This window comes from Nyctereutes procyonoides, unplaced genomic scaffold, assembly GCF_905146905.1.
Source record: "Nyctereutes procyonoides isolate TBG_1078 unplaced genomic scaffold, NYPRO_anot_genome, whole genome shotgun sequence".
NCBI classification, from domain to species: domain Eukaryota; kingdom Metazoa; phylum Chordata; class Mammalia; order Carnivora; family Canidae; genus Nyctereutes; species Nyctereutes procyonoides.
Window position 1 is genome coordinate 9372810 of NW_026575049.1, and position 15223 is coordinate 9388032.

The following is a 15223-nucleotide window of genomic DNA, read 5'->3' on the forward strand; positions in this document are numbered from 1 at the left end:
CCCTGCATGGAGCCTGCTTCTCCCTCTGCCTCTCTCTCTCTCTCATAAATAAATAAGTAAGTAAGTAAATAAATAAGTAAGTAAGTAAATAATCACAAATAAATCTGAAAAATCATCTGGCATATTGCTGTTTCTGTATCAACTGTAACTAGACAACTTAGACCTTACTCATTAGCCTGCTGAACTGTTCCTTTTTCAGAAACATAGACACCATCCCCAAATTTTCTGATATCCTTGTTTTTAACTGTTGTGACTTGCTGAATCAACGTAGCTGAGTTCAATACATTTCCTTCAAGAATTAATTTAAACTCTTGTCTTGAGATACTGAACAAGCAACATCTGGCCTCATCCACACCCTGTGGATGTATTTTTCACCCAAGAAACTTCAGATTTCAACAGGAGAACCATTCTCCTGAGTAACACAGTGGATGGGGCACACACAGACATTCATTGTGTAACAGATGCCCAGTGTAACGCCCTTGACCATGGTCTATACAGGACTACAGAGAGTGCAAACAGTAGCCAGCTCTCTTCTGTTTCCCACCATTTGTCACCTCGGAGGTTCTTCTTTTTCTTTGCAAAGAGACTGAGCTCTACATTGATGTGATTGAAGTCTCTTCACAGGGTTCCTCTAGGGCCCTTCACAATAATGGTCTGTCCCTTCAGCGTGATGTCGACATTTTCAGGAATGTTGATAGTCTGATTGCTGAGGATGGTCTTCATTTTTGCAGTAGATGTGGCAGAGAGAAGACAAAGGCTTCTTTCTCATCTATTTTTTCAGGAGAATGGAAGCTCCATGAGGGCAAGGACCTTTGCTGTTTGTCCACAGCTTTACATTCAACATCCACAAGTGCATAACAAATAGCTCACAAATGAATATTAATAAATATTTCACAAATGAATCAAGGATTAGCTTTTTTGAGGTCAGGTAGGCACAGCAGCTTAATTAAGTAATCCACTTGCTCATATCTGAAATAATTGTAAAAGTTACTCCCCCACAGTTGAGAATGACTAGGAGCAAAGGTATGGTATAGGTAGTAACAGAATGCTAGGAACTGTGGTCAGAGAGAGGAGCTTTGGAGGTTAAGAGATCTGAGGGATGATAAGGATCAAAGAATGGAGACGATGATGACAGGTCAAGTGGAAATGACATAAGACAGAGAGAGAGAGAGAGAGAGAGATCACAGATACTAGAATCTACAAAGATGACAACACGGAAAGGAATGGGGATACTGTAAAACAACTGATGCCTCAATAACTCTGAAAAGTGAGAAATTATCGTCTTGGTCCCAGTAAAGGTTATGGAAAACAGGTGGTATAAGAGAAAGGCTCTGAAATATTGAGAAATTCAATGGGAACAAGAGTTTAAACTGCCCAAAATGTAGCCACTAGACATGAGAGGCTAGTAAACACTTGAAATGTGGCTAGTCTGAACTGAGGCATGTTGTAAAAGTGTTGAATGAATGCCAGACTTGAAAGACTTATTGTGAATAAGAAAAGTAACACATATCATTAGAAATGTTTATGTTGGGGGTGCCTGGGTGGCTCAGTCCATTAAGCATCCAACTCTTGATTCCAGCTCAAGTTGTAATCTCGGTGTCCTGGGATCAAGTCCCATATCAGGCTCTGGGCCAGGCCTGGAGCTTGCTTGGGATTCTCTCTCTCCCTCTCCCTCTGTCCTCCCCCAACAACTCATGCCCCCCCCCCGTCTCTCTCTCTCTAAAGGGGAAGAAGTGTTTATATTAGCTACATGTTAAAATAAAATTTTTGGATATATTAGACTAAATAAAATATATAATTAAAATTAACTTCACCTATTTCTTTTCACTCTTTTTTTTTAATGTGGCTAATAGAACATTTAAAATTACATATGAAGGCTAGTATATTTCTATTAGTAGCATCAGTCTAGAAGTGTCCACAGGTGTATGAAGAATTCTGTAGGTTTGATATCAGCCTCTGGATATGGAGAAATGAAAGAAGGTATGACCCTCATTGGAGAAGTTTGCTAAAGAAGTGGTGTTTTCAAAGGAAGGCAAAGTTTTAACCTCAGGGAGGAAATAAAGATTGATTGATTGATTTTAGAGAGAGAGGGAGAGAGAGAGACCAAACTGGGGGAGGGAAGAGAGAGAATCCACAAGCAAACTCAAGAGCTGAGTTCAGAGCCCAATACAGGGCTAGATCCCAGGACCCAGAGATCATGACCTGAGCCAAAACCAAGAGTTGGCCACTCAACTGACTGAGCCACCCAGGCACCCCATCTCAGGGAAAATATAAAATGATTATTTGAAAGAAAGGACATGCTAACGGTGTTAGCTGACACTATGGCCATAATCATATTGCAATATAGAAATGTATCAAATCAACATGTGGTTCACCTTAAACTTGCACAGTATTATATGTCAATTATAGCTCCATTTTAAAAAAAAAGAAGAAAAAAAAGTACAATTTATGTATCAGCAGCAGACTGGCATGTGAAAATAACAGGAGAGGTAGAGACTCTGAAGTTCAACTACTCTGTGCTGGTTCCAAAGCCAAGAGCACTTCCTTTAGTCAAGACCAACTTTCCTTTGGGAGATGGGTTGGATGAATAAGTCATCCAGTTATAATGCAGTCAACAATCAACAAACATTTATTAAGGACTTAATACATCCTGGGCTCTAGGGATCTAAAAAATTAATAAGTCCCTGGCTTCAAATTGTTCTCAGGCCAGTAGGAGAGACAGGAATATGAAAATCGATAAATTCCAATACATTTCCTGGCAAATACAGTAATTGAGTATAAACTAAGCCTTGAGGTCAGAGCCAAGAATGAGATGTACACAGTTTAAGTCCTGTGTGCCATTTCAACTAGGGCACACAATGTAGAAATAGCCCATCAGCACAATTTTAACTCTAGCGACAAAAGGGTCATGTCTTCTTTTACCTAAAAACATTAAAGCTCTTGTCTGGGGAGAAAAATAAGACTTTTGCAGATATAAAGGGAAAATAAGTGATAGTTTACAAGTTTACAAATGTACTTTGCACTCTCTCACTTAAAATGTAACTATACTTCATGCAGAAATTTTAAAAATACCAGGGCGCCTGGGGAGCTCAGTTGGTTGGGTGTCTGCCTTCGACTCAGGTCATGATCTTGGGGTCCTGGGATCAAACCCTATGTCTGGCTCGCTGTTAGGTGGAGAGTCTCTTATCCCTCTCCTTTTGCCCCTCCCCCTGCTTGTGCTCTCTCTCTCTGTGTGAAATAAATAAAATCTTGAAAAAATACTTTAAAATATACTTTATATATATAAAATATATATAAAATATATTCTGCAATATTATTTTCAGATGTCTTTATATAAAACAAAATGTGCATGTAAGGGTACCTGCTTTCACTATCTTAGGATGTCAGATGCTTACAAAGGAGAGTAATATTTCTTCCATTTTCCTGTTTTCCCTCAAAGATTATAATACAGTTTTTTGATATAGTCAGTTTCCAAAGGTATAAGAAACAGCAAAATCTCCTTAGTAGAAAAAAATCAGCCTGTGTATACCTTTTTGGTTCTAATTTTTTTCAAAGGCACCACAGTAAAGGTGAAGATAACTGTGGATAACAACCAGTGTATCGTGTGTGTGTGTGTGTGTGTGTGTGTGTGTGTGTGTGTGGTGTGCGTATATTGGGGAGGGGTGTTGCACATTCATATTTGGGCCAAGAACTGATCATCTCTGGAGCTCATCCTGGTTAGGACAGACTTGTGGCAAAAATAGAGGCACTGGGCATTAGAATCAGAGAAATCTTGGGATCCCTGGGTGGCTCAGCGGTTTAGTGCCTGCCTTCCACCCAAGGCGTGATCCTGGAGTCCTAGGGTCGAGTCCCATGTCGGGCTCCTTGCAAAAAGCCTGCTTCTCCCTCTGCCTATGTCTCTGCCTCTCTCTCTCTGTGTGTCTCTCATGAATAAATGAATAAAATCTTAAAAAAAAAAAAAAGAAAAAAGAAAGAATCAGAGAAATCTAGATCCAAATCTCACCTCCATGGCTTATTGAATTTAGAATCTTTGGAATGTTAATCAACATCCCAGAACTTCAATTTCATGGAGGCAGTGTGCTACACACTCCTCAATACTGTGAAAATAATATAAACATTCTGGCACACAGTAGGTGCACAATCAGTGTTTGTTCTCCAATTCTTTTTTTTTTAATTTTTATTTATTTATGATAGTCACAGAGAGAAAGAGAGAAAGAGAGAGAGAGAGAGAGAGAGAGAGAGAGAGAGAGAGAGGCAGAGAGAGACACAGGCAGAGGGAGAAGCAGGCTCCATGCACCGGGAGCCCGACATGGGATTCGATCCCGGGTCTCCAGGATCGCGCCCTGGGCCAAAGGCAGGTGCCAAACTGCTGCGCCAGCCAGGGATCCCTGTTCTCCAATTCTTCACTTCCCCTCCTGGTTGTGGCCAAGTATCCCCAAAAGGACAAAATTACATCAATTGGCATAGTGAGCACTATTGTCCTAAAGATGTCAGTGCAACCTGTGAAGGCAGTCAACCACGTCCTGTGTATTAAAATGGAAGAACATGTTTCCAGAATAAAAATGTCATTAATTTCTGTTAAAAAAATTAACTGCTTCTAGCAAAATTAATCCAAGCTAATTGAATAGTCCTTGAGAAGCAGGCAAATCATCCTGGCCATCACAGACTATTGATTCAGTTTCTACAAAGCTAAAAAGCAAATTATAGAGAGTTGTGATGAGAATCTTCTCCTTATCAACATGAATAAAGGCTCATAAACATCACCCTGTAAATTCTAACCATCTAAAATTCAACAGAAGGAATAATGTCTTAACCCTAAAAAGGGTGTGTTTTTATCAGAAAAAATTGTTTGCCTTAAATATTCCGTAGAAAGAAATATAAATTTACTTTTATTTAGTAAAACTTTCCATATGATATCAGAGTCTCCTTTTTCATTTGAATAAATACAATCCCCCCCTCAAAAATGTTTCTTTTTTTTTAAGATTTTATTTATTTATTCATGAGAGACACAAAGAGGAGAGAGAGAGAGGCAGAGGGAGAAGCAGGCTCCATGCAGGGAGCCTGATGTGGGACTTAATCCCGGGACCCCAGGATCACGCCCTGGGCCACCCGGGCCGCCCCCAAAAAAAGTTTCTAAGGAAAACAATAATGTATTGGCTTAAAGCACAATGCTGAGTCCAGTCTTCAGTGAAGAGGGCACTTAATGAATGTGAAGTAAAAGCAATTGCACCTTATCAACATGCTAAGACAAGATGGTACATGAATTCATAGGATTTTTTAAATAATCCACTCAGGATAGGTAGAGCCAACTTTGTGAATGAGGAGACCCTGAGAGGGCGACTTGCCCAAAGTCACACTTCCTAAGTGGACTAGAAAGCACACCAGCTGATTCATCGGCCCCCACCTTTAAAATCTTAGCATTGGAACCCCCCATGGAGGTTATTTGGTCTCAGTCTCTCTGGTGACACAGGAATCCCATCAATAACACTCTTGACATGTGGTTATTTGGTCTCTGGTTAACAGTTCCAGTGACTCACTCATTTTATAAGGTCACCATTGCCATTTCTGAAATGTCTCCTTTACAATGAATCTAAATCTTCTCCCCAGTTATTTTTATCCCTGGGTCCTGAGCCACACAGCACATGACTAATTCTTCCCCTGTAAAATAGCTGGTCCCCCCAGTGCTCTTTGGATTTCCAGGCTAAACATCCCTTCGACTCATATGGTTTTATCATGAGGTGTTGCTGTGGGCATCATCGAGGTACCATATCTGAGAACCCTTGCTCATTTCTATCTTCCCATCTCTTCCCACCTTTTGATTTTCATTTTATACCACCCCGAGGTATTTAAAACAGAATCAAAAATAGGCTGATCAATAAAAGGACATAAAATTAAGTGAAAATCAGTCGCAAAACCATGACCTTCCTCAATTAATGATCTTCCCGAAATAATCTGGCACTCTTCAGTAAGAGAATTTATCTAGAGAATCTAGATCTGTAACGATCAACAGAATTATCAAATCTCTTCACCTTTTACATTCAAAGACAGAATTCATTCAACCACAGAATTCATTCAACCACTTATACAACAAGTATTTAATGAGCACCAACTACACTCCATGCCCTATACTAGGCTCTATAGCAAATCCCACCAACAGAAGAATCGGTAAAACAGACTTTCTACACTGAAAAGGGGTATAATATTATTATTGAATAACTTTCATTGAGCCTTTACTGTGTGTCAAGCACAGTTCTATATGCTTTCATGGATTTTTCACTTAGTCCTCACAAGGACCATAGGTAGGTGTTATTGCAATCATTATCTTTTGTGTGTTTTTTTTTTAATTTTTTTTTCAATCATTATCTTTTGATGAAGAAACCAAGTCCCAGAGATCTTGGGAATTTACCCAGGTCTCCAAGCCAGTAGTACTGCCACCAGAGCCTCAGGGAAGAATTTCAAAGTAAATAGTTTTTTCCTTTTCCCAGGCTTCTCTTTTTATTTTTCCTTTCAGCTTCTCTATTACTTCCTGGTCACCCCAATGTCTTTGCTAATGCTAAGTAATATGAGGTTTTCTTCAGTCACAAATTTACATTAGTTTGTAGAGAACTACCAGGCATAACACTACTACTTTTGCTCTTCCTGCTTTTTTGTTTTGTTTTGTTTTTACTCAATTCTTCTCCCCTGTACACGAAATGACCAAGGTCAGCAGAAGGGCATTCCAACTTTGACTTGACACTTGACCTGAAGAGTGAGGTATGTTTTAAATAGTCTGGGGAAGAGGGGATATATTATTGCAGAGTATCTGTCACTAACCATGCCTGACATCCTTCATTTGATGCAATCCCTGGTAAGAAAGATCAGAATAAGCAGGGTGTGCTGTGACACCGAAGACTTCTTTTACAGATGGTGCTTCGTGAGTGTGTGATTTGGTAGAGGGGCACAAATGTGAAGCTTCAAAGATTCCTCTGTTGATAATTTTGTCCTATAATCTTACCCAGAATCTTTCCATCTTCCCTGTTGTCACATCTAAAATGAACTAATCCTGGATTTCCCTGGTTAATGCCCCATCTGAAGGCCAACTAAGGGTTGAGTTGGAGAAGAGAAGGGCAGAGTAGAGAAGGCACAGCATACACAAAGGCCCCAACATGGGTGGGGGAGGTTCTGGGGATTCCAGGAACAAGCACTAGGTTGGGAAGGAAAGAGGGAATATGGTCAAGAAACAACTGTCTGATGAGAGGATCTTTGAGTGACACGAGGAACCACAGTATATGTAAAAACATAACTGATATCCATAAATTAATTTCCTCTATGAAGTGTTATATAGGCATTGGAGACATCTTTATTACAAAGATAGCATCACAAACATTTGGGGTTTAATGTTATCTATATCCCTTTTCTGTGAAATTGCCTTAGTTCATGACAGATGCAAAAGGAAAGCAGCATGCAGGTCCCTGACGTTTTAAAAGGGAAGCAGCACTGCAGTAAGTACATTTATAGATCATTCTGTCGGTGAATTTTCATTTGATCGATATCATAATCATCTTTTTTAATTTGGGGGCCATAATCCATTTACAAGGTGTTCTGCTTCGTGTTTTTTTTTTCATTAAAAAGGATCTTCACTGATCCCTAAAAATGACACAGAATAAAAACCTACAGAAACAGTGGGAGAACCTAAATCAATATATATTCTTAAAGTTTCCTTTGTAGTCATTTAAGGCAGGCAGCTGGGTCCTCTCTAACACCCTCATAGGTTAAGTATTTATTAGGGTTCACTTTGACCCAGGTAATCTGAAAGAAAAAACTAGTAGTGTTGAAATCTATCCTCTTCAATCTTTCTCTAATACCCTGAGATGAATAATAATCCCAACCCCCAGGCTTTCAAGGGTTACTGTGATGTTACCATGGATTCTTCTACTTGGAGCTTCAGTGCCAGAGGTGATCAGATGCTTTTCTCCACAGCAGACAGAAAGGATGTAGAGAAGCTGTGGTGCTGCGGAAGAGCACTCCCTTCCCTAGCTCAGGCAACTCATTTACCCCTCAGGCTCTTGATCTGTTAGATAAAGAGGTTAGACTCCATAATCTCAAAAGCCCTCAAATGCTATGCTTCTATGAATTGTGAAAGACTTGGTTTTCTTCTTTATAGAGTTTTAGCATGACAGAGAGCCTGACCCTGAGGCTACTATAAAAAGTCTATCTTTCCCCTGTAAAAGGTTATGTCCTTTTAAGTAAATGTGATATATAGCTGGAAATTGGCATCGATAAAGTACTGATTCATTTTAGTGAGAGCACTGTACATTTTCAGTGGGGCACTCTGCTGCACAGAGGCCACTGCATCTACTCTAGGCATTGAAGAGGAAGGAGGGGGGCACCTCTGCAAGGCAGCGTCAGTTACAGAACTCCAAGATGGGCAAGAAAGTCCCAAGAACTGATGAGCTGATTGGGGGGGGGGGGGAGCAGATGATCAGAGAGTGACTCAGAGGGTCAGAAGGGGAAAGGTAACTGGTTTCTCCTGGATTGCAGGGGCCCAGATGTCACTCAGAAGGCTGCCATTGAGACATCAGAAATGGAGCCCAAGTGTCATCTTCAACCATGATACCTTTTAAAATCCCAAAATGTTTGGCTCAAACATCAGATTAATGAGTTAATTAACCGATTGTTTCTGATCATTCTAAGAAATAATCCCCTATTCTCCTCCATATGTCAGCAAGTTTTGGAGACTTATGTGATTGATTTTCTACTTCAGCTGAATTCTCATCCACTGCTTGAGATCCTGTGCCATTTCTTTTCCCCAACTACTCCACAGACCCAGAAATGGAAGTCCCTGGGGTCCAAGCCTTCTTTTTTTTTTTTTTTTTACTTTTATTTATTTATTCATGAGAGAGAGAGAGGCACAGAGACACAGGCAGAGGGAGAAGCAGACTCCATGCAGGGAGCCTGAGGTGGGACTCGATCCCGGATCTCCAGGATCACTCCCTGGGCTGAAGGCAGGCACCAAACCGCTGAGCCACCCGGGCTGACCAGATCCAAACCTTCTTCCTGCTATGGAATTATTTAGAATTCTTGCACTTAGCAGAACATTTAGAGAAAGATGGTGGGTCAGGGGGAGATGTTACTGCATAGAACTGCCCAGTCAACAACTTCACCTTTTCCTTAAAAAACTTTTCTACTCTCTTCCCCACAAGAATTTCATGGGGCCATTCTATCTAGGTGCCTCGCTTTTGCTTGCTCCTCTCTTCTCTGCTTCCCACAATGTCCAAGAAAATTCTATATAATCCCCTTTTATTATTTAGAGCAATTCAATCCTCTCTGCTCCTATCTTATAAATTTAATTGCAGGCCTACCTTTGAAGAATCCAAACCAGAAGAGAGCCTGAGATTACAGTCTTTCCATAAAAATGACTGGCAGTTGATAGGTAGTAGCTATGGTTTTAAATAATGACACTTTCCACTACAAATACATATTCAAATATGTGCTCTAAACGATGGACATCAATTCTAAACAAGAGTCAAAGTATAGTATCATGACTTCTGAAATTGGTATCAAGAGTATATTTTTTCTTCTATACTTTAATACAGTTCTTCTCACCAATCATGTAGACTTCTTGCAGCCTGGTTTCTCTGTGAAAATAAAGTTACTGTAGACCCCCCCCCAAAAAAAATAAATAAATAATAATACAGTTCTTCTCAAATTTTAGCATTTATCAGAATCAACTGGAGGGAGGGCTTGGTAAACCACAGATTGCTGGGCCCCATCTCCAAGGTCTTAGGTTTCAGTAGGTTTAGAAATTTGCACTTCAGCCATGTTCCAGGAGTGACTAATACTCTGTCCCTTTAGGAACCACTGGTTTAACAGTTTTCTCCCGTCCACCTGAGGAGGGCAGGAAGAGCGATAGGGTGCTTTTACCAACATAATGGCTGGAGCTTGCTGTGAAGGTGTGGGTAGCGAATACTTTCACCTGTCCCCTTTCAGCCCACATATGGTGATGAATCATCCTGTTCCCACGGATTCTATTTCCTGTGAGATCTACTGTGCGAGGGCTGGTGTGGTCTGCATATTAATCATCCCTCCCAGACCCCTGTCATCGCAGTAGTGGGAAAGATATGCTCGGGCCTTACATTATAAATGTGGAAGTGTTTAAAAGATGATGCTCATTTTCCATCACCATAGCTTCCCCTTAATCACCGTGATTGTTGCTGATTACTCCTGAATGCTGGCGGAGGAGAATATGTAAAGAGTGAGAAGTTTAAAGGAGAGGAAAACAGTTGACGCCGTTCACGATGCTTCATGTTTAGCTTTTAGACGTGGCAATGATTTCCGTACTCTTCTGAGCAGGTGACAGATGGGTGACTTCTGGCATAGAAAGGACTGAGCTCTGATTTGGTGGCTGCTCCGTGACATCACTGACAAAGCATTGCAAATGAGCACACTAACCACAATTTTAGCCATTGTTCAGCATCAACTATTCAACGTCTTTTCAGCAAAGAGATTTCTCCTGAGATAGGCTATTTCTGTAGGATTCCTTAAATTCACCAGCCTAATCAATAACCAAGCGTAAGACATAAAGGCACACAGTGGTAGGCTCTCTAAGCAACATTTCCAGCTGAAATTAAAGAACCACCTTCACGGTTCACTGTAGTCAGGGGAGTTACTCCTATACCCATGTTCCTGTCCCCTTGTCACTTAGTTATTTTTAGAGTTCATCTCTAAGGTTGCAGGACCTCATTGTTTATAAAAGAATGGCCCACAAAACCCCTTTGTAAGGTGAGTTTACTTCGGAGCGTCAGATCACATCAAGATACACAAACCACTCTCACTGTAGCAAAGAAAGCTTAAAGCTAAAAATCTGAGCATGTGTTTATTCCCAGGGCCGGGTTTAAGAATTTACATTAAAAACCTGATTTATAAATAATAATAATAATAATTAAGTAAATAAATAAATAACTGATTTATAAAATTGATGTTTCTATATATCAGCAATATTTTAATACGTTAAATTGCTGCCACAGATCCTTGTGGGGGAGGGTAGACTTTAAGATTTGTCCTAAGGTAGTATTGGGTCAGTTTCTCAAACACTGGGTCTGCTATATATCTATCTGTTCTTTGTTCTCTTCATTCTTCTCTACTTCATTTAGCTGAATGATCTGGGGCATGAGTATATAAAGAACTCTTGACATGAAAACTTATTCAATCATCAAACTTTACTGGGCAGATCCTATCTTCAGGACAGTGTCACACAAAGGGGTACCCAAGACAAGTAAGTGATGGTACCTGTCTAATGAAGCCCATAGTCTGGGGGGAGAGACAGATATGCCACTAGATGAACTACTATAAAACAGGATGTGGAAACAGATGAGTAAGTACAGCACATGAGAACAGCAGGTATGGAGAGATGAATTTCCTAGGGACATGAAGAAGACTTCAAATGGAGGCTTTGTCTGAGCTAGGTTGCAGAGACTACATCCATAAATGGAAGAAAAGAAAGGGAGAGAAAGGAAAGATATTCATACAGATTCTATCTTTTCTTCAATTTGCATCAAGGACAAATTCCTAAATTCCGACCATAGAAAGTTGGAATTGTAGAATTTTATGTCTACTTTCCTTTCCATTTTTAGCCAGTATAAGGAAATCTCTCTTATAAATTACTAAAGATGTGTTACAACTAGAAGCATAAACTAGAAGCACATAACTGACCTGAAAAGAGAAGAAATTAAGAAAAGAAACAGATCTTTTCCTCCAATTAGGCATTATTTCCTTCTTCACCAAAATAACCTGATTAAAAGAGTTTAATCAAAAAGCAAGTGCTTAAATTTAGTTGAAAATGATTTATAATGGGGACTTGGGCTCGCTCCGAAAATGATTTAAAACATAATTATGGGCACCCTATACTATAATTTTAAACTATTGATTCCTTAAGAAGCTTTTAGGGAAAAAAAGTATGCATATTAACCTAGTTGTATCTGGTTCCTAGAGAAAAATTCCTGAGACTTTCCTATAAAGGGAAACTTAAAACAAACAAAAAAAAAAACAGGGAGAAGCATCCTTCTGATTGGGGGAGGAGTCATAAACCATTTTCCTCCAGTTTTACTCTAAGCAACTAGACTGAGAAGTCAAACAAGAGCTACATATACAATTAACTGGCGGTCTACCTGGTGTGAATGCAAATCTTGGCTAAAATGGGACTTTGCAAGCCCAAGGGCTAATGGTCACAGCGAACTGATAAAGAACAAAAAATGAATGGAAATGTATTTCTTTTAAAAATTCTTCTAAAAGAATGTCTTTTTAAAATTGAACTGTCTTAGTGACAAACGGTATCTGATTCCAAAAAGTGGACATGAAAGGATATTCACGCTAACCATCCTTACTTCTCTGATTGGCCATGGCATACCACCAATCAGGTGTTTTAAGCACTCCTCAAAAGTCAGCTCTACAAATCTAAGGTCATGAACTATTACAATTCTATTTCCTTGAAACTATCCTTTTTTCATGTTTGTCTTTCCCATCTCAAACTTCATCAAGAGGCATCTTGGTGGCTCAGTGGGTTAAGAATCTGCCTCGGGGCTCAGGTCATGATCCCATAGTCCTGGTATCAGCAGGTGTTGGGGCTCCCTGCTCAGGGGGGAGTCTGCTTCTTCCTCTCCCTTTGCACCCCCCATTCCCTGCTTGTGCTTGGGCACATGCTCTCTATGCTCGCTCACTCTCTAATGAATAAATAAAATCTTAAAAAAAAAACTTTATCAAAACCTTCCTGACCCTTCTGATTTCTGAACTCAAAGCCAAATTTAATGTCTATATTGTATTACATGTTTTTAGATACAAAAATAAAGGAAATTCCAAAACAGCTAATACTTCTCAAAATTAATATTTCAAAGTGCAAGCTGGAAAACAATTTTGGTATATTAACTCTCATATTTTAAAATGAGATAGTGTCCTCAACTCTAAATAACATTTTTCTTTCCTTAGTCAAAATAATTTTCTTGAATTAGGGGTGCTTGGCTGGCTCAGTCAGTAGAGCATGCAACTCTTAATCTCGAGTGACTGTAAATTCAAGCCCCACATCAGGGATAGAGATTATTTAAAAACAAAATTTTAAAAGTCTAAAAAGGAAAATGGGAAAATGCATACCTAATATTAATCAATTCACCACTCGATTTTAACATTTATAGCCATTAAAAGGCCACAGCTTTATTTATTTATTTTTTAAAGATTTTATTTATTTGTTCATGAGAAACACAGAGAGAGAGAGAGAGAGAGAGAGACAGAGAGAGAGGAAGGCAGAGGGAGAAGCAGGCTCCCTGCAGGGAGCCCAACATGTGACTCGATCCTTGATCTCCAGGACCACACCCTGGGCCGACCCAGTGCTAAACCGCTGAGCCACCCGGGCTGCCCAAGGCCACAGCTTTAAAACTAAAATATTCTCTAAAAATCTTTTCCAACTGTGAAATCAATTAAGTTCTAATATTGATAAATAAATAAGATAGATTAGCATAAATAGAAAAGAAGATATATTAATAGATTTTCTATTAATTGCTGGTAGCAATAGAAAATATTGATTTCTGAAGTTTTATTTCAGTTTTGTGTGTGGATGTGCATCTATACCAAATCATGAGGTACCCTGAGTCATGCCCCCAAAATTTGGAAAAATACTGTTCTAAAACACACTGACAAATTTTATTGAATGTTGATGAGTAGACAGTCATTCATTTCTATATCTTAGAGACCGTGTGCAATAATGTAGGTTGGCCACTACGCTCATCCTGCAAGATGAAGGAAGCTGCTTCTATAGAAATTGCTTACAAAATGTTGAATCTAAAAATTGTCCAGCTGAACACTTGGCAATTTGCTGGTAGAGCAATTTGCAAATACTTGAGTATCTTTCGCTTTCATTCAGCCATGTGGCCTGCACTTAGGAAGACTAATTTATAAAGGCACCACGATAGGCACAGGAAGAAAAATGGTGAGCAAAATCGTGAGCTGCTGTCATTGGGCTTACAGTGTGGCAAATGTTAATGAAATAAACACACAATTAAGATCTAATTATAGAAGTTAAATGCTATGAAATGTGACAAAGATAATGAGTAAGCTTCACGTGGTTGAGGAAATAATAATATAAATTACTAATATCATGATATTAATAATCAGATATCTTATAACAATATAATATTTAATTGATATTAACAATATCTAAGTGATATTAACTTTCTTGAGGAAATGATATTTAAACTGAGATCTTAAGAATGAGAAGTAATTAACTACATGAAGTAGTGGGCATTGTGGGGAATGAGAATAACATTCCAGGCAGAGGAAATAGTAGGTACATAGGTCCTGTGGCAGGAGGCAACAGGGCACATTTCTGGTTACTGAAAAAAAATAACAAAATGGCTGTAACAGAGACCACAACAGGAAGCATCTTGTGAAGTGAGGTTGTAGAAGTAAGAGCAAGACCATGAAGGAACTTGCCTTGTTAAAGATTTTGATCCTAACAAAGAGGGCAATACATAATCAAATTTCTGTTTTGAAAAATAGTCTGGCTGCAATGTGATTAAAGCCTAAGGGAGGAACAATAATGGACATGAGAAAATAAATCTGGAGATTATTCTAGCCTGTAATAACAATCTCTATAGATCTACAGGTCCACCTGGAAGATTCTGCTGGCTTGACCTAGAGTGTCTGGCCAGGTGCACACATGATGAAGCGAAACTATTAAGGGGGTAAGATAGACAGGTCAGCTGAGTAGAATTGGGTAAGGAAAAGAGAAGCCCTGTTAGGATACAAGCTAAGTCTCTTACCTATATAGACCTGGGGGGGACAGTGGAGATGTGGAAGAGGGTTTTATATGGGAATGGATATGTCCTAGAGGCAAAGGGGAGGTTTTGTGGATAGGAGGCCTGGTGTTCAGAGGAAAGGTCTGGGCTGAAGATTCTGATTTTTGAGTCAATAGCGTAGTCGCAGGTAATTGACAATAGGGCCGTAGGTGAGATGACTTAGGGCAGAAAAGTATAAAGTGAGAAGAGAGGAGAGGGAAAGAGAGGGGTAGGGAGAAAAAGAGAGGTCAGAGGAGTAAAAGGGGGAAGGATGAAGTGTGGTAGTGATGAGCCCACAGGATGAATGGTTCAGCAAAGCAGCCAGAGAAAGAGCACATAGAAAGTAGGAAGAAAAACCATGTGCCAAAGAGACCATTTTAAGGAGGGAGTGGCCTTCAGATGGAATGCTGTTTAGAGATTAA

At 39.5% G+C, this 15223-nt stretch overlaps 1 protein-coding gene and 1 pseudogene across 2 annotated transcripts in view; both read right to left on the reverse strand.

Moving 5' to 3' along the window:
* Positions 1-15223, reverse strand: part of GRIP1 (glutamate receptor interacting protein 1) — a 657668-nt gene that overhangs the window by 524684 nt on the left and 117761 nt on the right. The window lies entirely within an intron of this gene.
* LOC129511941 (60S ribosomal protein L9-like) lies at positions 165-723 on the reverse strand (annotated as a pseudogene).